Source organism: Rhinolophus sinicus, linkage group LG06 (genome assembly GCF_036562045.2).
Source record: "Rhinolophus sinicus isolate RSC01 linkage group LG06, ASM3656204v1, whole genome shotgun sequence".
NCBI classification, from domain to species: Eukaryota; Metazoa; Chordata; class Mammalia; order Chiroptera; family Rhinolophidae; genus Rhinolophus; species Rhinolophus sinicus.
The window spans coordinates 5,366,446-5,380,031 of NC_133756.1; positions in this window are offsets into that span (position 1 = coordinate 5,366,446).

The following is a 13,586-nucleotide window of genomic DNA, read 5'->3' on the forward strand; positions in this document are numbered from 1 at the left end:
TCTCTTCACTTTCTTTCTCCATCCTGGCCATTCTCCCAGGGGCTCGTCAAGCCCCACCCCTTTCATGAAGCCTCTTCTGATGACTTTAGTCTTCCCCGAGCCCTCCCTTCTCTGAGTTTGCCTCTTGCATCTCCGTGGGTCACCTTGCTTTATTCTCTGGTTGTTTATGAGTCTGTCACCTTCCCAACTAGATTGTACATCCCTCCAGAGCAAGGGCTGTGTCACCGTTCCCCAGTAGGTCCTCCTGGGGGCTCTTGAGAGCTGGCAATGTGGTTGGTGCTCAGTATACATTTAAGAATTGGATTCAGTGTCACACCAAAGAGAAGACACCTCTGACCCAAACTCTTGTCCCAGGGGAACAGCTATATACAAGAGCATGTCACCTACTTCTCATATGAGTCACTGAGCCATGGTGTAGCTTGCCCATATTCGCTGTGAGATGGGGTCACTTTACTCAGAGAAGTCCCTCTCTTTTGGAGGGTGCTCCTAGCTGCATGAAGCGCCATATACTGTGGCCTGGGCTGGTCGTGGGGGATCGTCCCAAATGCAGAGGACCCACCAATGGTCTATCCTGTACTGTCCATTCTTTGAAAGCTTGTGGTCAGGGAAGTGTAACTTTGTCATGTTTCTTTGGTTCTGTCAGCTTTTCCTTCCTTATTCTGGGCCCCTGGAAAATACCTTCTCTTTTCAGACAACTTAGGTTTCTATCTTGATTGCAACTGACAAAGAGAAAATATCAACTCACTGTATGACTCATTTGCATTTTAATTCTCCATTCCAGAAGCTGGGGGAAGCTTTCTTGCTCATAGTCTTCAGCATCCTAATGGAATGCTTCCCCAGAGACAGCGTTTTAGGCAGGAGGGGCGAGTTAGTGGGAGACAGACATGGAGCACTTTCATTCTTCTTAGTTATTCGGCTGGAGAGGCTCCATTATCAGTGTTTCTTGTCTTGAAACCCTTTCTGTCAATTTTCAAACATTTTCCTTTATCATAAGTGGGACTTTTTTTTCCAAATGAAATATTTTGTGAACTCTAATATATAAAGCAGATAAGAGTGGGCTTCTGGTCAGGATAACACTGTAAGTTTACACTTCAAGTTGAGACCCAAAACTGAGAAAATATACAAATGGGAAAATTAAAAAGGACCGGTTATCATTGTGAGATGTGTTAAGACGTATATCTCAGTAGCAGATGGAACCAGCAGACAAAATAATCTGTCAGGATATAGACGATCTCTGAACAACACAATTAATCAAATTGACCTAATTGACATATATAAAACACTGCTCCCAACAATTACAGAATGTACCTTCTTTTCACTTGAATAAATGAACATGGGCCAGTTGCCAAAGCTGACCATACAGTAGCTCATAAAGCAAGGCTTAACAATTTTCAAAGGGATCGAAATAATTCAGGGTATGTTCTCTGACCACAGTGCAATTAAGCTGGAAATCAATAACAAAAGGATAACTAGAAAATCTCCAGCTGCTTAGTAATTAAGCTACATATTTCTAAGTAACCTGTGGTTCACAAGAGAAATCACAATGGAAATTTGGAAATTAGAAAATATTTTTAACTAAATTATAATGAAGACACAGCATATTACAGTTGTAGGCTGTAGCCAAAGGAATCCTTAGAGAGAAATTTATAGCCATATATATGCATATAGAAAGGCTGCAAAATCAATAACTTCAAATTTCACTTCAAGAAGCAAGAAAAAGAAAATCAAGCCAACTCTACAGAAAATAGGAGGGAAGAAATTATAAAGACAAAAACATAAATAAATGTAGCAGAAGACAAATATCCAATAGAGAAAAACCAATAAAGGCAAAAGTAGATTATTTGAGAAAGTAATAAAAGTGATAAACTTCTAATAAGACTGATCAAGAACAAAAGAAGAAACACAGGAAAACGGGAATGAAAAAGGGAAAGGGAACAGCTCTGTGGATGTTACAAACATTATCCAGATGATAAGATATTGTGAGCATACATCTGCTAGAGATCTTGTGTCCCAAAAATGTAACAAATTCTTACAACTCAATAATAATAAGAAAACAAACCAATAAAAAAAGTGTAAAAGATTTGAACTGACACTTGACCAAAGATGATGTACCAATGGCAAATAAGCACATGAGAAGATGCTCAACATCATTAGACACAAAAATGAAAACTGAAACCATAATCAAAATGCCACCACACACCCACCAGACTGGCTAAAATGAAAAAGACTCACCATATCAAGGGATGGCAAGGATGAGAAATAACTGACACAAAAATAGTAAGGCTAAGTCAACCATGAGAGGTTAGGGGTCATGGTAGGTTATGGGGTCATGATGGGTTAGGGGTCATGGTAGGTTATGGGGTCATGATAGGTTATGGGGTCATGATAGGTTAGGGTTCATGGTAGGTTAGGGGTCATGATAGGTTAGGGGCCATGATAGGTTAGAGACCATGATAAGCTAAGGGTCATGATAGGTTAGGGACCATGATAGGTTATGGGGTCATGGGGTCATGATAGGTTATGGGGTCATGGGGTCATGATAGGTTATGGGGTCATGATAGGTTAGGGTTCATGGTAGGTTAGGGGTCATGATAGGTTAGGGGTCATGATAGGTTATGGGGTCATGATAGGTTAGGGTTCATGGTAGGTTAGGGGTCATGATAGGTTAGGGGTCATGATAGGTTAGGGGTCATGATAGGTTAAGGGTCATGATAGCTTAGGGGTTATGATAGGTTAGGGGACATCATAGGTTAGGGGTCATGATAGGTTAGGGGTTATGATAGGTTAGGGGCCATGACAAGTTAGGGACTATGATAAATGGATAGGTATGAATACTGTATTCCATTGATAAAGAGAACTTTCTGAGATGATCTATCTAAATAATCATCTTGATTGATGTGTTATATTAAATGCTTATCTTGACTAAGGTATTGATAACACTGGCATATATATTTGTTAAGTTATTGAATACTACACTTAAGATTTGCGCAAAATACTGAATTTAAATTTTTTCTCAATTAAAATATGTGAGAGGAATATCTGTGTGAAGATACAAAATGATCTCCAGCATAAATTGTTAAATTGAAAAAAAATCAAGGTGTGACCCGTGTACATAGTTTGATAGTTTTAAAATAAAACTAATAAAAATGGTTACCTCTTAAGAGACAGATGGATGATGGAGGAAGGGATGGAATGAAGGTGATACTTTTATGAATTTATCTTGTTCTATAGTGGCTACGTTAGTATCCCGTAAAAAACTAAATTTATAAATAAGGGGAGAAGTTTAAAAATCCAAAGAGAAATGAAAATTGGAAACAAAATGAAAGAACTGAATAGCACAGCATGTACTATGTAGTTAATAATTATTAATACATAGTTAATAGTATTGTAGTATACACTTTAAAGTGGCTATGAGAGTAGATCTTAAATGTTCTCAGCACAAAAAAGAAATGGTGATTATGTGACGTGATGAAGGCATCAGCCAGCGCTGTGGTGGTGATCGTTTCGTAATCTATAAGTGAATCAGATCAGCACCTGTGCACCTTAAATTACACAATGTTATATGTCAATTAGATCTCAAAAAAGCTGGGGGAAAAGAACTACATCGGGAAAAGCAGTATTTCATGTTACTTTAGAATACGGTCCTGTGATCGTATACCCTTAGTCGAGACACTGATACACTCGAGGTACCAGTAGTGTTGCAAAGAAATCTTAATCTTATTTTGAAAGTCATATTAGTTTTAGCAATATTGGTATTGACCTTTTAAAAGTACTATATAGAAAAGTATTAATTATGTTTATAGTGTTAAGATCCAAGCTTTTAGTGTAAAAACGAGATACCATTATAAAATAATGGAAATGAAATAACACCCATTTAATGGTAAGTGTGAATTGGAAATATCAGTCTGATCTATGATATCTTTGTTTTTCAAAAAAATGCAAAGGTTGGTGCTGCCCACTGAAAATGCCCAGAAGCAAAAAGCACCACTGGCGCCTAGATTGTGGTCTCTATATTCCATTCCTCATAAATAAGAACCAGGGCTCTGGAGAAAAATGTCAGGTTCTAGGTCTGGGGCAGGAAATATACAAGATGAGCCTGTCCTAGACCAGCTTGTTGTGCCCCAAAGCTGAGAGGCTGTCCAAGACTATCGGGGTTCCATCAATGAGCACAAGAGCCAACATGACGGGGCTCCCATTATTCAAAGAGGGGATCATTGGAGCATCAAGAAACAATAGCTGCAATCTGTGGACTGTATAAGAACCCGTAAGTTCATTATGATATTCCCAAGGGAGGAAGCAGAGTAAGACAAAGCAAGAGTGTGAGAGAAAGAGCTGGAGATGAGACATCGAGATAGAGATGGATGATAGACAGATGGTGATGGATAGACAGACAGATGGTAGATAGATAGATCGTTGGCCACCATTGGAAGCACGCAATCCTTATTCTGAAAATAAGCAATTAAAGGGCAATAATTCAGCATTTATCCTTCCTTTCCTACAAGAATTATAGAGCCGTGGTTGACGAGAGAAAGTTCCTAGAGAAGACTCTTAGCTAATAAATGTGGAAGGGTTGTTAGAATTAGAAAACAACCATTTTTTAAATCCCTAGTGGAATAATCAATTCAGGCAATGATGGTCAACAGATGGAGCCATTGAATGTAAGGCACAGTGAGGTTAGGGACGTGCCTGAGTCACACAGCTAATGAGTGGCAGAGGCAGGGTCTGAACTCTGCCCCCCTGGCCTAGAGGCCATGGTTGTAACCATTGCCCCATTTTCCCTCATAAAATGGTAATCGTGGTTAAATAATGTACTCGCTGGACGCTCACTGCACTGAATCTGTGGGGGTACATCGGGGAGCAGAACACACAGAGTCTCTGCTGCCATGATCACGTACTCCTGGGGCGAGGTCCGGGCTGTGCGGCTGTGGGTTCATTATACTGTGTTCTGCACTTCCTGCATGTTTGAAAGTTAGCACAACCAACGTAAGGAACAGCAACTAATAAATCAGTATTTTACTGGCATCAAGTAATCTTAATAGATCCGATTGATAACATTTACCTCTTGTCGGACCAGACAACAGAGTCTATTGATATGGTGACATTTGGAATCGGGGGTTATGAAGACAGGCCAGCATCTGACTCATTTCAGGAGCTTTTTCAGTTGACCCTTGACAGAGGACTCTTGATTCGCCCAGGAAGTGGTTATAAATAATAATAGTTTTTTTTTAAAGTCCACCTTGCCATCTGAAGATTCTCTTCCATTAAACTGAGCCTTGAAAGACAGAGATGTTTGCTCCTTGTTATCAAGACCCAAGTAGGGCAGGGAGCCTCCGGGTTTTAGGGGAGCATTTATACCACCTCCAGACTCTGTGCTCCACGGGCTATCGCCCCGGAATGAGAATGAGCCCTACGTGTGTGTGGGCCTCACCCAGCCTGGCCTTAAGGGAACCTGGCAGATGGGTGCCGTGGGCGTGTGCTCATCTCCCATACGCAGACACTGCAGCGCCGTCCATGACACACCTGATCACGGATGCCTGCCTGGGAGGCAGAGGGGACTGGTGCAAGTCCTCCCCGGAAGGAGGCAACCTGCCAGCCAGGAAACAGGCTGCAGGACTCAGGTGTGGAACTTTCTACTTAACACCTTGGTGAATGTGTTGATTTTTCGTGACATCTAAAAACTGTTCAAATAGAATTACAGTGAAATTGTGTCTAATCATTTTTGGGAGAACTTGAAGGAATTCCAAAGGGTCCCGGGCTACGTGGTATGAAAACTGGCTGTTTCTATGTCTCCTGGGAGCCACATATCCCTCCGCCTTAGATTATGGTTCTGAGTTCAGAGTTACTCCAGAGGCAGGGACTGAATCCTAGTCCTAAACTAGAGCTTAGCCAAGTCCCGGGGTTACTGTTCCAGGCTTAATAAATATCTGGGAAATAATAAATGAGTGAATGTACGACCTCCTCGAGGATAAGGAACTGTCATTCTTTTGGTATCCAGGGGACTCAGCATAGGACATGGGGGGTGGCAGTGAATCAGTGAATGAATGAATGAATGAATGAATGAATGAAGCAAGGAAGGAATGATTAGAGTCCTTTCCTCCTGGTGCCCTCATAACACACATCCCTATTAGGGAATGGCAGCCGACCCTGTTACCCACGTTGCTGGTCCTTGGCTTTAGAAGACCACCCAAGATAGCCCGTCATCCGTCACTGGCCACTTGGAGGAAACACCCCAGCCTGAAGACCTGGCCCACCCCTCACCTGTCGGGGCACCCTCAGCTCTCCCACCTGTAGCTCATACCTTTGAGCTGAACTTAGATGAAGCAATTTTGGGGTTTCACTGCTCTTCCGAGAAGGGGGTGTCTCCTGGGTAGGGGGGCTCATGGTTGGCAGGTCTGGGAAGGGCATGGAGCAGAGGGGTCCTTTTCTCCCGCTCCCCCCACATCTGGAATCCGCTGGCCCCAGCGGCCTGTCTCTAACAGATTCTGCCAAGGCAGTTGGACCTGTCAGGACCCATCAGGGCAGGCTGGTTTCAGGCAGTGAATTGAATTTGCAAGCAAGATAATCAGTTATTGATTAGAAGGGCGAGCGGCGGCTCCTGCCTGCTGCTGTGGAAATGAACTTCTTCTCTTTCTGGAATATTTACTTGTTGGAGCAAAGCAGTGATGGCTTGTGCCTAGACAGCCAGTGTCAGCTCTGGAGGGGAGGTGAGGCTGAGGAAGCTGAGACCGCGCCCCACCCCCACCCCCACCCCCAGGCGGCCCGGCGCACCCAGCCAGAGGTGAGATCTGCATTGGAATCCAGGTGTCACTCCTTCAGGTAGGAAGTCTTCTGGGCCCAGGTGACGGGAGGGAGCCCACCCTGGCCCTGCAGCCCACTGTCCTCAGCCCCAGCTCCTTGGGTCCCTTACAGCCCTGCGTGCTCCCCACCTGACACGTCTGGTCCCCAGATTCCCATGGAGGGTCTCCACCCTACTGAACCAGGACCAGGACCAGGTCTGGACCCAAGAGCCCAATTCTAAGATGCCTCTGACTGTAGGGGGCGCCATCGAGTTCCCAACAGCATCCTGGGAGCAAAAGTGATACCCCATCACATTTAGCATTCATCATACTTATAAAATGTGTCCCAATTCCACGCAAGCTGAAAAGAAAGGGGGGGGGGCGGGAATGTGTGTCTTAGAATCAAGGGAATATGGTGTCGTTACTCTCATTGTTAATTTGTTTACATCGCACTCTGTACCCACAGGGTTTGCTGTGGAGACTTGAGATGGCCTCTCCCACGGCCCTTCCGCGCATCTTGGCCAAGAGGCAATCGGCCCAGGAGGCAAAGGAGGCAGGAGCGAGTGCAGGGCCCAGCGCCAAGTCCTGGGCAAGGCTCACCTGACTTCCTGACCTCCCAGGCCCAGTGAGAAGTCTGTATGACCAGGGGACACATCATCAGAGCCTGTGTCCCCACCTCCCAATTTAGCTCATGCTCTTATACTTGAGGCCCCAGAACTTCCGACACTAAAGCCCAGAGCTAGGAGACCAGAGTGCACCTGAGTGCATCCTCCAGGGACCACTCTGGATGGCCGAGGGGTTGTTGGCGGAGGGTGTGGTCAGCTTGGTGTGGGCGCTCTCCCTAGGGCAGGGCTGGTGCCTGTGCAGACAGAGCCAGAGTGGGGGAGAGGCAGCGGCCCAGGGCAGGGCCGGGGTCTGGGTCAGCTCTTCCGTGCTGCCAGGTGTGTCCTGATGATGCCCAGCTCTGGGCTGGAGGGTCCTCATCTAGGCCTGGCCTTCTGGGTCCCTGGGAAGTGCATCTGCTATGGTAGGAGGCCAGAGTGCGCGTCACTCAGGCTTGCTGCCACGATTTCTGTGTGGGCCGCCGCGTGTTCTCTTTCTTGCCCCAGGCCCACCGTGTTAGGGACAGGCCTTGTGCTTGCCCGGTGACAAAGGGATGAAATGCACATGCTCACAGCACATTCTCTGCTTTCCCCCGTGTGTCTGTGCAGCAGGCGTGTTGAAGTTCACTAGGTGGTAGGAGATTTCCAGCTCCAAACCCAAGGGTGGCCCTTGCTCTGGATTGCCCAGCAGGGACCCTGCCTTGGCAGGGCTGTGCTCTGGGGTGACAGGTGACATTTACCGTGGTGGTTTCCTCTTGGCCCGGTGGAACGCTGGAGCAAGCTTGCTGGTCTTGCGTCTCCTCCTGCAGGGGAGGGCTGATTTCAGCACAGGCTCCACTCCGCACGGAGAAGCCCTCGTGCCTGGGCTCCAGAATTGCAGCTGAGTCCCGGAGTGATGCGGCCTTTTCCTTATTCCTGGCCACGTCCCTCCGGAAGGGCGAGCGGGATTTGTGATTGGATCTTGGGCTGATCAGGGATGCAGGCAGAATGGTATTCACGTGTTTTCTGGATGGAGCCCTTTCTATGAGCAAATACTAGCTAATTCTGGGCTTCACACTGAGAGAGACACCCTGAGTCAGACAAGGGCTGGGCTGAGTCAGGAGGGAGTGGAATGAATGGGTCTGGGGGTGCTGAGTCAATACACACAGCTAATCCTGAGACCCCCCCCCTTGTCCCTTGTCACAGAGAGTTTGGCCTGCGGTCCCTGGGGTGCTCAGAGCTGGGGGTTCTGCCTCCTTAGTTTCCTGGTCACCTTGGGGTTAATGGGGGAAAGGAGCACCTCCTCACTGAAGATTGGGGGTGGAAAGTCACTGAGTTGGGGTTCCCCTCCTAGGCTTGGGAAGCCCAGTGTAGGACCGAGGTGGAGTCTGGGGGTGTGGTGGTGGCTGGGTCCTCATTCAGAAGGCAGTGCCTGGTTCTTGAGGGCTGTTTCTCTTCTGGCCCCAGGACATACCCGGGAGCTCCTTCGTGGTTCCGAGAAGCCCTCTGGCACGAGTCTGCCTTTCTTGTCAGCTGCCTCCCTCTCCCCGGGAGCAGCTTGGTATAAACCATTCCCAGGTAATTCAAGAATGTCCTGGCTAGCTCCCTGGTGGTTGAAGTTCCCACTTTTGTTCCCTTTCTTCTGAATGGTGACAATGGGGCCAGAAACCTTGCCAAGCAGTAGCTACTGACTGGATTTGTGGGAGAGAAAGCTGGCTGGGCTCCCCAAACTATGTGTGGAGCAAGACAATCAGGTGGGGCACTGTTATTGGCTGACTTGTGTCCCCCCCTCAAATTCCCATGTTGGAGTCCCAGCCCCCAGGACCTCAGAATGGTCCTTAAGGGGTGATTAAGTTAAAATGAGGCCATTGGATCTTATTCCATGGGACTGGTATTCTTATCAGAAGAGGAAGGGACACCAGGGGTGCTTGAGAATGGAGAAAAGGCCGTGTGAGGACACAGGGAGAGGAAGGCCATCTACAAGCCAAGGAGACAGGCCTCAGAGGAGACCAGCCCTGCCGACGCCCTGATCTTGGACTTCTGGCCTCTAGAAGCACAGGAAGAGAAATCCTGTTGTTTAAGTGGCGTGGTCTGTGGCAGCCGAGCAGGGCAGTGCTGGCAGTGGTGCTCAGTGTGGTGCAGTGGCACGGCCTCCAGCAGGGGTATTCTGGTGTTGCAGCTGTTTCCGCTCTGTCTGCACCAGCACCCTTCTTTCCACTGGGGTCTGGCGCTCACCGTCCCACCTGCTCCTGAGGACACGTCACACACCAGCCTTGCCCAGCCTGCACCATGAGGTCAGGGCGTTGGGGCAGCAACCCCTCATTTGTCTCCAGTAATGAAGTCCCCCTGGAGAGCTGCAGGCCGGGAGAGCAGCCTTAGACAATTTCCTGTTCTACAAACGCTAATATTCCAACCGGCTGGCCTCAAGTGAGACATCCGTAATTAACTGAAAGAAGATCACTATTTCCAGGGGTTCCCAGGCAACAACGTGGGAGGCCAACTTCTACGCTGCCCAGGCTGTGGGCGAGGCCCACCACAATAACTCTTATTTCCTTAAGGAACAGGAAAGGGCATGTGGGATGGGCACCCAAGGAAATGCATTGCTGTGTTTTTGAGGAATTAAATTATGTGCCCCAAATTCTGCTGGTAGATTTAGTTCTCTGGAAAAAAGGAAAACGAAATCTATACATAACAGCAATGATCGCCCCCTGCAAAGCCACAGCCGCCTCCATTCCCCTTCTTATGACGTCACCCGTGAGTGGCAGAGCCACAGCGATTGCTGCGTTTCCGGTTCCATCATAGTCTCTGTGTGCTGGTTGCTATGAAAGTTGCTAAAAGTACCTTCAAGCACACCTGGCTGGTGTGGTCAGGATGTGTCTGGGAACACGCTTTCCGGTCTGTGTTCAGTGAGACCTGCGGGCGGCGGGAGGCAGGATCTCGAGCCCAGGGTTTCAGTCCCGGCTTCGTCATGGTGTCAGGCCCCCGGCGGCTGTAACCAATGACCCCAACGCCGTGGTGTGAAGCAGTCCAGCTGAGCGGAAGTCTGAGCTGAGTCTTTTGGGGCCTAAAGTCAAGGTGTTGGCAGGGCTGGTTCCTGCTCGAAGCCCTGCTCCTTGGTTCTTCCAGCTTCTGGGGCTGCTGGCATTTCTTGGTTTGTGGCCACATCCCTCCCATCTCTGTCTCTGGGTCACTTGGCCTCCTTCTTCCCTCTTATAAGGACACCGATGGCATTTGGTGCTCACCCGTAATTCAGGATCACCTCCCCACCTCCAGATCCTTAACTTAACCATCTGCAAAGTCCTTCTGCCGTGTAAGTTCACACTGACTGGTTCTGGGGATTCAGACATGGACGTAGGGCCACCACCGTCATTCTCTCTGGCTGTGAGGTTGGGAGAGTCTTGGCCACGTGGGTCACTGGGCACTGATCCCAACCCTTCTGATGGGGCTTCTGTCTGTGGGCCCTTGAGATGTGGATGCAGAGATTCTGGTTTGAATGTTTCTTCCTCAGACACATTTGCGGGAGTCATTGGTGATTTTCCCACCTTTGCTTTTCAAAGCTGGCTTGTCCATGGTTGTCGCGATGGAGAGAAAGGGACCCAAGGAGCCAGCTTGGAACCCCAGCCCTGCTGCCCACTGCTGTGGACCCTGACACGTCCCTGAGTGTTCCCCCGTCCAAGTCCCAGTGGTGAGAGGGTATCATGAATGTGCCTCTTATTGTGTTGGGATAAATGAAAAATGCACAGAGCTCTGCACACGGACCTGCCTCCGGGACGCCAGCGGCATTCCAGCTCCCAGCCTCACGCCCATCTCCGTGCCACCGTCACGCTGCCCCATCACATTCCCACTGAGCTCCTGTGGCTTTTGCACTCTGTCCCTGCCCTGGTGGCCACCACCTGTGCCAGGACGGTGGGGTCATCTCTCAGCTCCCCAAAGCCTCCTTCCATTCCTGCTGGTGACACACGCCCCACACGGCTGTCCCATGCCACTCCAAGAATGGAATGGACACTGTCGTCACCAGCTCTGATTGCAGAAGTGTGCCCACACTCTGAGACTGCACCTTGACTGGCTGTCCCAGCCCTGTCTCCAGGGCCTTCCCCACCCAGCCCACTGTACTGCACGCGACCGGGCCAGCTGTCCCCTCAGCGTCCCTGGGCTCTCAGGCCCCGTGTCTGCCCTCACTTGTCCTCCCACCTGCACGCCTTCTGCTTGTCTGCCTGCCGAGCTGTCTCATCTTCCAAGATGCAGGTCAAATGTTTCTTCTTGCTCTGACTATTTTAAAAAATTGAGGTGAAATCCACATAACATAACGCACACCTTTCTAGAGTGAACATTTAGTGGCATCTAGTACATTCACGACGCTGTGCAACTATCATCTGTGTCTAGTCCCGTCGTTCCAGATCGAGGCATGTGAAATGTAACACGTGTGGCTCTGACAGTACAACCCGAAGTCCTGGGGAGAGGCCCTGGGGGCCAGGGTGTCCAGGCATGGGACTCTCTGATGACAGTGTCAGAGTGTCTGCGGGCTGGGCTTTTAGGCTTGGCCCCGTCTCATTGGAGTGAATCGCATTGCTGTTTCTTCTCCCAGTTCCACTCTGTGAACCCTGGGAGTGACACGGGGACACTTTTGTCTCTGTCAGCACTTGTTCCCTTGAAGGTGCCGGAAGGACCCACAGTGAGTCCACACAGTGGGCACTGCTTTGATATCCTGGAAGTGGTCCCCGACCAGAGGAGGCCAGCGCCGGCTGACATCGGTGTTAGATGTGCGAGGGGCTTCCTGTCTGCTTATGTGCTTCCCACCGCAAGCAGAGGGTGTGAGGTCTGAAAGCACAGCTCGGACGCTGGGAGTGAGGCTGAAAAAAGAGATGGCCGTGCACCCCTTTCCCTGCTCCGTCTTCCAGCATCCAACTGGTCCTGGCCGAGGATGGGCACCTTTTACCTGAAATGATGTTTGGAGCGTTGAATATTAAATTGTATTGGACATTTTGACTACTGAAGTGAAAGGTTTTTTTTGTGACAAAAAGTGACTGGAAACTTGTTATTATCTGAGAATAAATACGCTAGAACTGGCGCTCTCTTGAGCTGTGATGTGGGATCAGGGCAAGATCTAGCCCAGCTGGTGAGTCTCACCAGCAGGGAGGTGGTGGGGACGGAGAAGCAGTAGTTCCTTTGCTCAAGGTGAAGTTCCCATCGGTTATTCAGGGAGGCCAGGGCAGTGCAAAGCCTGGGGACAGCGTTGACTGGGGAAGGAAGAGAAAGTTCCAGAGCGTGAGGCATGGTCTGTGCTGGAGAGTTAAAAGCAGCCAAAGGAAGGCTGAGCAGAGGCTGCTTCGTAACAGTCCAGCTTTACTTTTCTTAAATAATTTAGCCTTGCTTTTTGGAAAGAAATATTGGTGTTGGTGTGTTCCCCTGGTTCGTTACATGTTCATTACGGAAAACTGGAAAATATAAAAAAGTATAAGCAAGAACACAAAAATCATTAATAATTCAGAAATAATTACTCGACAGTAAATAGTCCTACATTTTGGGTGTATGATTCGATACATTTGACAGGCTCCTTTGTAGTTCACTTTAATTCCATAATATATCATGGAAAGAATAGTTGCCTCACAGACAGAAAAGATCATAAGAAAACATCATAGACACTTTAAGACAGTGAATTTGAAAACGTAGACAAAATCCTTAGAAATTATAAATTCCCAAAACTGACTGAAGAGAAATGGAAAATTTGAATATTCCTGTAACCATTAAGGAAACTGAATTTAGTCCTTTATCTTCCTATAAAGAACACCCCATATTCAGACAGTTTTACATTCATGTTTTACAACTCGAGGAAAAAAAGATATTTTTCACCCTTACACAAAACTTTTCAGAGAATTGTTTTACGAAAATCAACATCTAAGAAGTATATAATCTTGACATCAAAACAAGGACAAGTTTGAGAAAAGAAAATTATCGTCTCAAACATGAACATGGATGCAAAAATCCTAAAAATATGCTAACCAAATACAGCGGCAAGGTGTAAACAGATAATCTATTGTGACTAAGTTGATTTTATTCCAGAAAGCAAAAATAGAAAATATATAAATTTATTTCCACATTAACAGCTCCAAGGAAACGAAAATATGTTCAGCTCAATGTAGAGAAAGCATTTATTTAAACTCAGGGCCCTTGTGATAAAGCGCCTCTTATTCAAACTCCAAATCAGCAATGCAGATTGTGAAAACCTTTA